Genomic DNA, 11,503 nt, shown 5'->3' on the forward strand with positions numbered 1-11,503 from the left:
ATGACCAAGTTGCAGATGACTGCAAGCTAGAAAAAGTAATTGAATTCCCAAATGACTTTGCCATCCTGCTGCAAGGTTTGTCCCAACTACATAACTGGTGAAAAAAATCATGTACTGAAACTAAATGCCAAAAATGTAATATTGCATTCTTTGGGAGGTCATCTACCCCAGGGACGTATCGCACTGACAATATACCCCTAAAAGTTAACTCAGATGTTTGGGATTTGGGGACTTATGCGGACAGTAACCTAACATTTGACCAACATGTGTCCATTGTTGTATGAAAGTCCCTCTATATTTCACATCTTATAAACAAAAGAATTGTGACTAGATCTAGGGATGTCACTGGCTCCCTTTACTCAGCCCTTATTAGGCCAGTCATTAAATATAATGCCCCCTTTGGTATGTATCTATCTGAATATATGCAACAACTGAAACCCCCACTTAGATACTTTACTAAAAATCCTAAACAACATGTTCCACGTGGACCAACTCAAAGCCCTGTCAGTATAAACAGTCTCATACAGACTTCTAAGGGGTGACCTGTGCCTGGTATACAAGGCATTCTCCAACCCAATACTGATGGATTTACTGCACATCAGCAAGTCCAATGTCATCAGAAATACCTGGTCCAGATATCTAAATCTGTTGTGCAACATCAGTAGAATGGTTTGTATGGAGAGGTATATCTCGTGCAGAATACCGCTGCTTTGTAACAGACTCCCCCTCTACACTAAACAAAGTTCATTTATGTCAATCTTCAAGCACAACTTGGATATGCAGATGGGAAACAGAACATTTACCCCAGGACTGTCTCCTGTACTACTCATGGACAGAGGGAGGTCCTAAATGTATTATGCCATGCATGGGTTCCCTCAAAGTATCTATGGTATGATCCCATTTATTGTCATTGGGGTAATATGCAATTATTGACCATGGGATGGGTAAGGCTAGTCTCTAACTGAATGGAATAGGTTAATTTGAACACAAAAAGGGAAACTGTCTAGGCTTAAAATGTCCCACAAGGGCAGCCAGCCTAGTACTTACCTATGGACCTATAGGTGGCTTCAAATAGAAGGGTCTGTTTTGCTGAAACACCTTTCCTCTGTTTCAGTTACAAATAGTGGCCTATGTAAGGTCAAAGCGTTATTCCCTATGAAGAACCTCTTAGTTCTTTATTTCATTGTCCTGTACTTGATCAGATGGTCACACTAGTTTTCCTGACTTCACTACCTGAGATAAGCAACTATTGTGGGGGGAATATCTTATAGGTTCATAGGTAGGTACTAGGCTATTGGTCCTAGGGCCTATATAAGCCTAGCCAAACAGTACCCTGGCTTTCGCCACCCTAGAAAATTATTTTCCTGTGCCCCTGTCGAGCAGAGCCACAGAAGTGATCCCCAGGGTGAATTTCCTATTTCCCATCCAATCATCAAGATTTTTCTTGAAGAGTGCTAATGAGGAGCTTTGTTTGATCTAGACAGGTAGTTTGTTCTAGAGTATAGGAAGTCTCTGGGACAGGAATCTATCCTTCCAGCATGTTCTGTTTATTGTAGTGATGAGGTTTAGGTCCCTAGAGCGTGCATCTCGGAGGGATTTGGATTTCTTTAAGTGGAGCATGTCCAACAGCTCTGGGTTGGACATAGCTTTGTATGTTAGGCAGAGATTGCCTCTGAGTAGGCGATATGCGAAGGAGTAAAGCTGGAGTTTTATTCATAACCCAATTCCATCTGACCAGATTTTGCATGATGCTAAGTTGGAACTGGTTGTTGTCCTAGTTACATGCAATACAGTTAATTATCACATCACATGCAATTATAGATCCTGCATCTTTGAGCCCTTCTGAGCATGAAGAATAATGTAGCCAGTTAGAAACTTTAGCAGAGTCAAACCAATTACTTTTCATATGTGTGATTTTGACTGTCTGTACATAAACTGGCAAGCGTATATTGCTGGCAGCATACATAAGCAAAGGATCTGTGGACTTTGTAAATGCCAATAAACTTGATCAAATTGTTCTGTTGTCCACCAAAGGTGATCACATCACTTGTGATAAGCAAACTTACATTTATATTAAAGTAATCAAGCCATATTAACAAGCTGATATTTACAAACATCACACATCAAATATATTGCTCTATACAATATAACCAAACCGATATTACATAAATTGTTCATTCCCTGCCTTCTCTTAAACCTTATTCCTCCTCCAAAACATTTTTCTACATGCAGTGTTCCCACAATTTCCCTTTTTTATGTAATTTACTTCTACCCTTCCCACTTCCTGTTCTTTTATCTCTGTTACAATATTCACTGCTTCAAGTATGTTTGCTTTAGATGCTGATTTCTTTTTTCTAGTACTTGCTTTTTTGGCAGACACCAGAATTAAACTATCTCTAGAGTATTCAGGTCCTGTATCCCAGCTCAGAAAATAATTTCCTTATTTATACTCATTTGCTCACCCAGTATTCCTGACAGAGTACTCTAGAGAATATTTAAGGTATTTAAACTCATTACACCCTGAGAGCATATGCTCTCATGTACCTCTTTCTTCCCCATTACACCTCCAGCATTTGCCATCTACCTCAGAAAAATTCTATAGAGTCTGCTTGCGGTATAAAAGTACCTATTCAAATATGTCCAGGCAAAAATCCTAAATCTTCTAGATTTTGTTGCATATTTGGGAGCCAAATATATGTCTTCCTATTGTTCTGTGTGAATTGCTTATCTAACCTCTCTTCTTAATCTTTTCTGATCTCCTCTGATTAATTCCTATAGCCATTGTGCAACATTTTATATGCCCTAGTAATTTCCCTTTTAAACATCAGCTTCTGTTCTATGTTTAACTAAAAACTCAACCAGAAAAGGTCTTTCATTTAGAATTACCCTGTTCCTTTCTGAATTCAGTCTCTGATAGGGAAGGCAATCTCTAGCCTGCAGTCCTACTGAATTATTGGCTTCTTCCCATTCTATTACATTTTCCTCTCTAATTATCCATTCCATGTAAACTGATTCTTTTGCAAGCTTCCTCCAGCGAACCTCAGTCTCCTCTTGCCTGTTCTCTGTACTCCTAATTACCGCCGTCCTTATCAGCAGAATTTCTTTTCACTATTCTCATGCTTAGTTCTCAATATATTTCCTGCTACTTTATGAATGACTCTTGTTAATCTCCTTAAGGATCTGTGACCAAAACCCCACTCTTTCCTTATTTCTTGAATTACCCCCTGCTTCTTCATCAACATCATCATTATCATCACTTTCTACTTTGAATTGTCACTTTCTGCTTGTGTTATGTATAACAGCTTTAACTGTAGCTGTAAAATATGTCTTCAAATCAGGTTATCCTAAACCTCCTTGTTCAGTTGTAAGGACCAACTTATCCCACTTGACGCTTGTCTTCTTTCCCACCCAGTTAAATCCTTCAACTCTTTATTAATTACTCTCCACAACATCTTCTCTTGTTGATAAAAATATGCCTGACCTGTGCATAAAACTAAAGGGACTAAAACAGTTTTACTGACTGTATCTTGCTATCCATATCCTTAGGCAAGAACTTCCAGTTTCTCATTTTTTATATTATCTTTTGTTTAGTTTCTTCCCATATATTTTAGCTGCCATAACAGAATCCCCTTTAATTCTTACTCTTAAATACTTCATTTTATCACGTCCCCATAATATGGGTACTTCTCAACCAATTCATATGCATTCATTTTATATCCCCCAAACTCCCAAAACTGCCCCAAAATGTCCCAGAACATTGAAATGTCTTTTTCTAGTTCTTTCTGGTACAAAATAATATTAGCACATAAAGACAACTTTTCTTGAACACCATACCAATTATATAATTGAATTTTTGAGTCCCTTTTTTCTTTGTCAGTGGTTCTAAATATAATTCAAATAATAAAGGAGAAAAAGGACACCCTTGCCTGGTTCCTCTTTTCAGATAGAGCTTATCAGAAGGAAGCCCTTCCACTTTCATTTTTGCCACTGATCCCCAAATATTCTCATAATCAACCTTATTATTATATCAGGAATGCAAATGCTTCCATTTCCCTACTCATAAAATCCCAACTAACGCTATCAAATGCTTTCTCTACATTAAGCCCCCATCAACAACAGTTATATTTTCTTTCATTCTACATCCCTCTGGATCACCATTATTCTATTAAAATTTTCAAATATTTGACTCACATCCACAAAACCAAATTGATCCATACCTATCAATTTTAGAAAATCATTTTCCATTATTTTAGCTATTATAGACATAAAGACTTTATAATCATGGTTTAGTATTGAAATGGACCTGTATGAACCTGGATCTGATGGTTCCTTACCATCTTTAGGTATTACAGCCACCATAGCTCTTTTCCAGAATGTTGGAACTCTCCTCCTTTTAGAATACCGATAAACAAAACCTCCCAGATCTTCATCACTGTCTTCCCTCCTAGCTTCCAAACTTATACCATCAGAGTTGACATTCTTAATCTTGACCACACAACTGTTTCTCTCATTTGTACCACCCCACTCATATCAACTCTTCTTAGCCTGTGCTGGCTATATTGCTCTGTTTTTTTCTTATGGCAAAATGGTTTGTAGCCTGTAATAACTCCTCTACACTCAGGGATTATTGTAAGCACATCTCGGCTCCTTTTCTCTCTCTTATTTTATACAGATTTCTACTTTGTCTATTGTCCATAGTTTCCACTTTTTCTTCCTTTACTTTCCTATTACACATGAAATGGTACAATGTAACACTGATATGATTTGTGTTTGTAATTTTTTCTCTGTTTGCTGTTTTGTATGATTTGCTCTCTGTGTTTGCTGTTGATCAAAATGTATTGTGGGCTGCACCTTAAATCGGTCAGTTTTTGATCAGTGCCCTCCCCTGGTAAACACACTTAAATAAAGAAATGAATCTACTGGTGTTCTTGATAATCAGAAATGGTAGGTCTCTCTAGCAGACCTTGTTACTGAGGCTGTAGCTTCCTTCTCCGAATTTTACTCCCACTTGGAGACATGCATTGAGGCATCTGTACCGGTAAGCATAATAGCAAGTTTAAAACTAAATCCATATGTGGAAACTATCACATCAACAAACTCTATAGTGGAAAGAAAAAGCTCCAGGCTATCACTAAAAGATGTCCACTTCATGTTTATGTATGTGCAGAAAAAAAAATAAAAACACTCAAGCATGTACCAGTATTTCTTGCTGTACCCAATGTGCTCTGGGTTTGTAAATTTCTGGAGTCTGTGTTGTACATCACTGGCATGATGATCATGATAACTCTTTTTTTTTTTCCTTCGGGGGTCTTGGTTTTCATTCATGAGAGGTCATAAAAGATGTAATGTTTCTTCTTCCATTTACTTAACTTGAGTTACTCCTCTTGCATGAGGATAGCCCAGCTTTTGTGATAACATCACCATGGGCGCACTCCTGTTCCTTGATGAGAGCACCCCGTCTTGTGGCAGATTATGCAGTGCAACTACTCTAAAGAAGCTTATAGCCAGTAGGCTGGGGTTGGTATAATGGTTAAGGTGCTTGCCTCAGAAGCACAAAGTACAGGATTTGATTCTGACCATTAAAAGAGATATTGGTAGGCTTAAAGATGACCCACAAGGACAGCTAGCCTAGTACTTATGAGCCTGTTTCATTCTTCATTCTGAAACAGTTTAATGGCATGATTGTGGCTTTCTTGTCTTTGGTTTAGAAGGTCATGGGTTTGAGTCCCAGTTGTGATAGAATTTTTTTTAGGGGTTGGAAGGTTGGCATAGTGGTTAAGGTGTCTAGCTTACTGACACAAGATGGAGAGTTTGATTCCCACAAGAAGTAATTGACTAAACTTAAAATGGCCCATAAGGGCAGTTAGCTTAGTACTAATCTATGAATCTATATGCATAAACACTTTGCACCTATCTATTTATGTTTATATTGGTTTATCGGGGTAGCAGTGATCCACAGACATCTTTTCAGGAAGCCTGGTTGTATTGTCTAGTTAAGTGACTTGTTCAGAGTCACCTTGTAGGCTTATGGAGGTTGTGGAAATCAAATCCTGGATAACAAGAAGCAGCTTGTTAACAACTATCTTATCCTAGAAAGATCATACATTCCTGTTAGACAGATGCTGTGATGAAGATGTGTTAGTCTGATCTCCGGGGGCTCTGATTTATGTATGATATCTGGGTTTCTGGGATTAAACATATTTTGTTCATTTGTTGAGTTCCGTCTGCTCCAATAATATTGCTTTTGTAAATTCACAGAGTGCAACATGAATAGGGTTATTTAAGATAGCTGAAATGGGCTGTTCCTTCAGTTTATTTCCCTTTGGATGCTAATGCATTTTGTTCATTGGAGACACTAAACAGTATAGCTTTTACTTATTTGTTTACATAAGTAGGTAGGCTGTCTCATGGGTCTATTTTTTTACCTGTGACCTAATTACAAAAATGTTAAAGAAGTTTTAAAGAATCCAAATACTTTAGTTCATTTAATTCTGATTACACTCGTCATGTTCTTGCAAACAGAAAGATTATAGTAGGTTTGATTTTTTTGGTTTCATTATTTATTCAGCTTTTCTCTGTAATCATACACACAAAATGATAACATGGTAGGTATTCCACAGTGATTTACATAGATTTGCAAAGCATCTTGGGCAGGAAAAGAACTTACTTATTAACGCAATCTGCTTCTTATTTACACTGCAGTTTCATTACCAGACCATTACATGTTACTTATCAATGTGAGGTATAAAACCTGACTGTCAACCTAACTTTCTTGGCAGTAAGAAAATTTAGATTGATACATTTTACAGGCGAATACAGTAGCCTGTAGATTAATTGAGGTGTTGAGGAATTCTTGGTTCAGTATTTCATGATGTCATGGCAGGGGTTTTCAGCTCCAAGAAAAAAAAAATCAGGAGTCTGTTCTTATGAACAAAATAAAATACAAGAATAGCACACATTTTGCATCAAAAATTGTATAATTTGCCATTTTATATAGTAAGTAGGTTAACTTTCAAGCACTTGTGTTACTTATACTTGTTTCAGATAGTAACACACTTTAAAATAATAAAACCTAAAATATTTATATTGCATGGCTTTAAAGTAGAATGATAATTATAATTCACTGTAAAAAACTCATTATAATTTTAAATAGCACATCACCATTATGTAAATAATGCGTTGCCAGCGAGTATAACAAATAGGGGAAACTGGAGACTAAGCGTTCTTTTCCAAATGATCAGTGTTACTAATGTGTACAGCAAGGCTAAAAACAGTGTATAAAAGCCATAATCTAAACATCTGTGGATGTAGTGCAAATAAAAAAAAAACATAAATTGTTTTGCTACTGACCAAGATATGCACTTTTTTATGCAATCATTTATTTGTAATTCAATTGCTAAGCTTAATCATGTAGGCTTTGTTTTTGTGCTATTTCATAGTCATAACATAGTCGTATCCGCATTCTTCATTATTTTAGATTATTGACAGGCAGGGAAAAATATATTAATGAAAATGAAAACTGGGGTGACCCTTTTGGTAATCTCAGAGGTCCATTATTATTACATTTCGGGATTTGGTATGACATCCAATAATACTCCTATGCAGTTAACTACTTGTGAAGTAGCTGCTGACCATTTCTGGTCCTCATCTAACCAACATATGACTCTCAATTCCTATATAAGGAACTGGCAACTGATTGAATCAAGCTTCTGGAGAGTTGCATAAAGAGCATTGCTCTACGATTCTGAAACACAGAGTAAGATGGGATTATGGGGGAGTAGGACATACAGCTACAAAGGGAGATTTTATTACTAGAAACATTAAATAGGGAATGAGAGTGGAAAGGAAGTTCAATTTTGGTGGAGTCTGCACTTCGTCAGAATAAATCAAGTTAAATAGGAAGGGGGTGGCATAAACTCCATATGGCTGTGTATACGCGCGTATGTGTGTGTGTGTGTGTGTGTGTGTGTGTGCTTATATGTATTTATACATATACATATATATATATATATATATATATATATATATTGCATCAGGAAGGGCACCCGGCGTAAAACTTTGCCAAATCATTCATGTGTACAGCAGTAAATATTTACATACCGGATCGGTCGAGGCCCGGGTTAACAACGACCGCCACCAGTACTGTTAGCCAACAGGGTGCTGGCAGAAATTGGGCTACTGTTAGCAGAAGAAGGAGAAGAGGGGAAAGGCAAGCCCGAAGGCAGGTAAAGGCTAGGACTGTGATAGTGAGGGTTGGAACTTTGAATGTTGGCAGTATGACTGGTATAGGGAGAGTGCTAGCTGATATGATGGACAGAAGGAAGGTTGGTATATTGTGTGTGCAAGAGACCAGATGGAAGGGGAGTAAAGCTAGGTGTATTGGAGGTGGGTTCAAATTGTTTTATCATGGTGTGGATGGGAGTAGAAATGGCGTAGGAGTTATTCTGAAGGAACAGTATGCTAAGAGTGTTTTGGAGGTGAAAAGAGTGTCGGATAGAGTGATGTTTATGAAGCTGGAAATTGATGGTGTAATGATGAGTGTTGTTAGTGCATATGCTCCACAAGTTGGGTGTATGATGGATGAGAAAGAAACATTTTGGAGTGAGTTGGATGAAGTGGTGATGACTGTACCCAAGGGTGAGAGAGTGGTGATTGGAGCAGATTTCAATGGGCATGTTGGTGAAGGGAACAGAGGGGATGAGGAATTGATGGGTAGGTATGGTGTTAAGCAAAGGAATGCAGAAGGTCAGATGGTAGTGGATTTTGTGAAAAGGATGGACATGGCTGTGGTGAATACATATTTTAACAAGAGGGAGGACCATAGGGTGACATACAAGAGTGGAGGAAGATGCACACAGGTGGATTATATCTTATGTAGGAGGGCCAGTTTGAAGGAGATTGGAGACAGTAAAGTGGTGACCGGGGAGAGTATAGTTAGGAAGCATAGGATGGTGGTTTGTAGGATGACGTTGGTGCTCAAGAAGAGGAGGAGGAGAAGGTGTGAGGGCAGCACCAATGATCAAATGGTGGAAATTGAAAAAGGGTAATTGTGAAGTGGAGTTCAGGGAAGAGTTAAGACAGGCATTGGGTGGCAGTGAAGAGTTACCGAATAGCTGGGTAACTACAGCAGAGCTAGTAAGGGAGATGGCTAGAAAGGTGCTTGGTATGACATCTGGACAGAGGAAGGATGACAAGGAGACATGGTGGTGGAATGAAGAAGTACAGAAGAGTATACAGAGAAAGAGGTTGGCAAAGAAGAAGTGGGATTGTCAGAGAGATGAAGAAAGTAGACAGGAGTATAAGGAGATGAGGTGCATGGCAAAGAGAGAGGTGGCGAAGGCTAAGGATAAGGCATATGAAGAGTTGTACGAAAGGTTGGACACTAAGGAGGGAGAAAAGGACATGTACCAATTGGCTAGACAGAGGGACTGAGCTAGGAAAGATGTGCAGCAGGTAAAGGTGATAAAGGATAATGAGGGAAACCTACTCACAAGCGAGGAGTGTGTGTTGAGGAGATGGAAAGAGTACTTTGAGGGGTTGATGAATGAAGAGAATGAGAGGGAGAGAAGGTTGGATAATGCAGGGATAGTGAATCATGAAGTACAATGGATTAGCCAGGAGGAAGTAAGGATAGCTATGAAGAGGATGAAGAATGGAAAGGCTGTTGGTCCAGATGACATACATGTGGAAGCATGGAGGTGTTTAGGTGAAATGGCAGTGGGGTTTCTAACCAGATTGTTTAATAAAATCTTGGAAAGTGAGAGGATGCCTGATGAATGGAGAAAAAGTGTTTTGGTACCAACTTTTAAGAATAAGGGTGATGTGCAGAGCTGTAGTAACTACAGAGGGATTAAACTGATCAGTCACAGCATGAAGTTATGGGAAAGAGTAGTGGAAGCTAGGTTAAGAAGGGATGTGATGATAAGTGATCAGCAGTATAGTTTAATGCCGGGAAAGAGCACTACAGATGCGATGTTTGCTCTGAGAATGTTGATGGAGAAGTACAGAGAAGGTCAGAAGGAGTTGCATTGTGTTTTTGTACACTTACAGAAAGCATATGACAGGGTGCCTAGAGAGGAGTTGTGGTATTGTATGAGGAAGTTGGGAGTGTCAGAAAAGTATGTACGAGTGGTACAGGATATGTACGAGGGTAGTATGACAGTGGTGAGGTCTGTGGTGGGAGTGATGGATGCATGTAAGGTGAGGTGGGATTACATCAAGGATCAGCTCTGAGCCCTTTCTTATTTGCAATGGTGATGGACAGGTTGACAGACGAGATCAGACAGGAGTCCCCGTGGACTATGATGTTTGCAGATGACATTGTGATCTGTAGTAAGAGTAGGGAACAGGTGGAGGAGACCCTGGAGAGATGGAGATATGCTCTAGAGTGAAGAGGAATGAGGGTCAGCAGAACTAAGACAGAATATATGTGTGTGAATGAGAGGGAGGATAGAGGAATGGTGAGGATGCAGGGAGTAGAGGTGGCGAAGGTGGATGAGTTTAAGTACTTGGGATCAACAGTTCAGAGTAATGGTGAGTGTGGAAGAGAGGTGAAGGAGAGAGTACAGGCAGGATGGAGTGGGTGGAGAAGAGTGTCAGGAGTGATTTGTGACAGACGAGTACCAGTAAGAGTGAAAGGGAAGGTCTACAAGAGGGTAGTGAAACCAGCTATGCTATATGGGTTGGAGACAGTGGCATTGACAAAAAGGCAGGAATTAGAGCTGGATGTGGCAGAGTTAAAGATGTTAAGATTTGTACTGGGTGTGACGAGGGTGGACAGGATTAGGAATAAGTATATTAGAGGGTCAGCCCAGGTTGGAAGGTTTGGAGACAAAGCCAGAGAGGCATGATTACGTTGGTTTGGACATGTGCTGATGAGGGATGCTGAGTATATTGGGAAAAAGATGCTAAGGATGAAGCTACCAGGTAACAGGAAAAGAGGAAGGCCTAAGATAAGGTTTATGGATGTGCTAAGAGAGGACATGCAGGTGGTTGGTGTGACAGAGCAAGATGCAGAAGACAGGAAGAAATGGAAACAGATGATCCAGTGTGGCGGTAATGGGAACAGCCAAAAGAAGATGATGATGATATATATATATATATATATATATATATATATATATATATATAAAATTTTACACACCCCTGTTAAAATTGTATGTGATATAAAAAAATAAAACACAATAAATCATTTCAAAACTTTTCCCACCTTTAATGTGACCTATAACTTGTACAATTCAATTGAAAAACAAATCTGTTAGGGGGAAAATATAAAAAATAAAAAATGTACAATAAACTGGTTGCATAAGTGTACACACCTTTAAACTAATACTTTGTTGAAGCACCTTTTGATTTAATTACAGCATTCACTCTTCTTGGGTACACACCTGCCTTCAATTAGACTCTGATTAACCCCAAATAAAGTTCAGCTCTCCTACTAGGATTTTCCTGACATTTACTCAGTTGCCTGCTACAGCAAAAGCCATGGTTCACAGACAGCTTA

The sequence above is a fragment of the Protopterus annectens genome, chromosome 4.part0 (assembly GCF_019279795.1).
Source record: "Protopterus annectens isolate FY-2018-M chromosome 4.part0, PAN1.0, whole genome shotgun sequence".
NCBI classification, from domain to species: Eukaryota; Metazoa; Chordata; order Ceratodontiformes; family Protopteridae; genus Protopterus; species Protopterus annectens.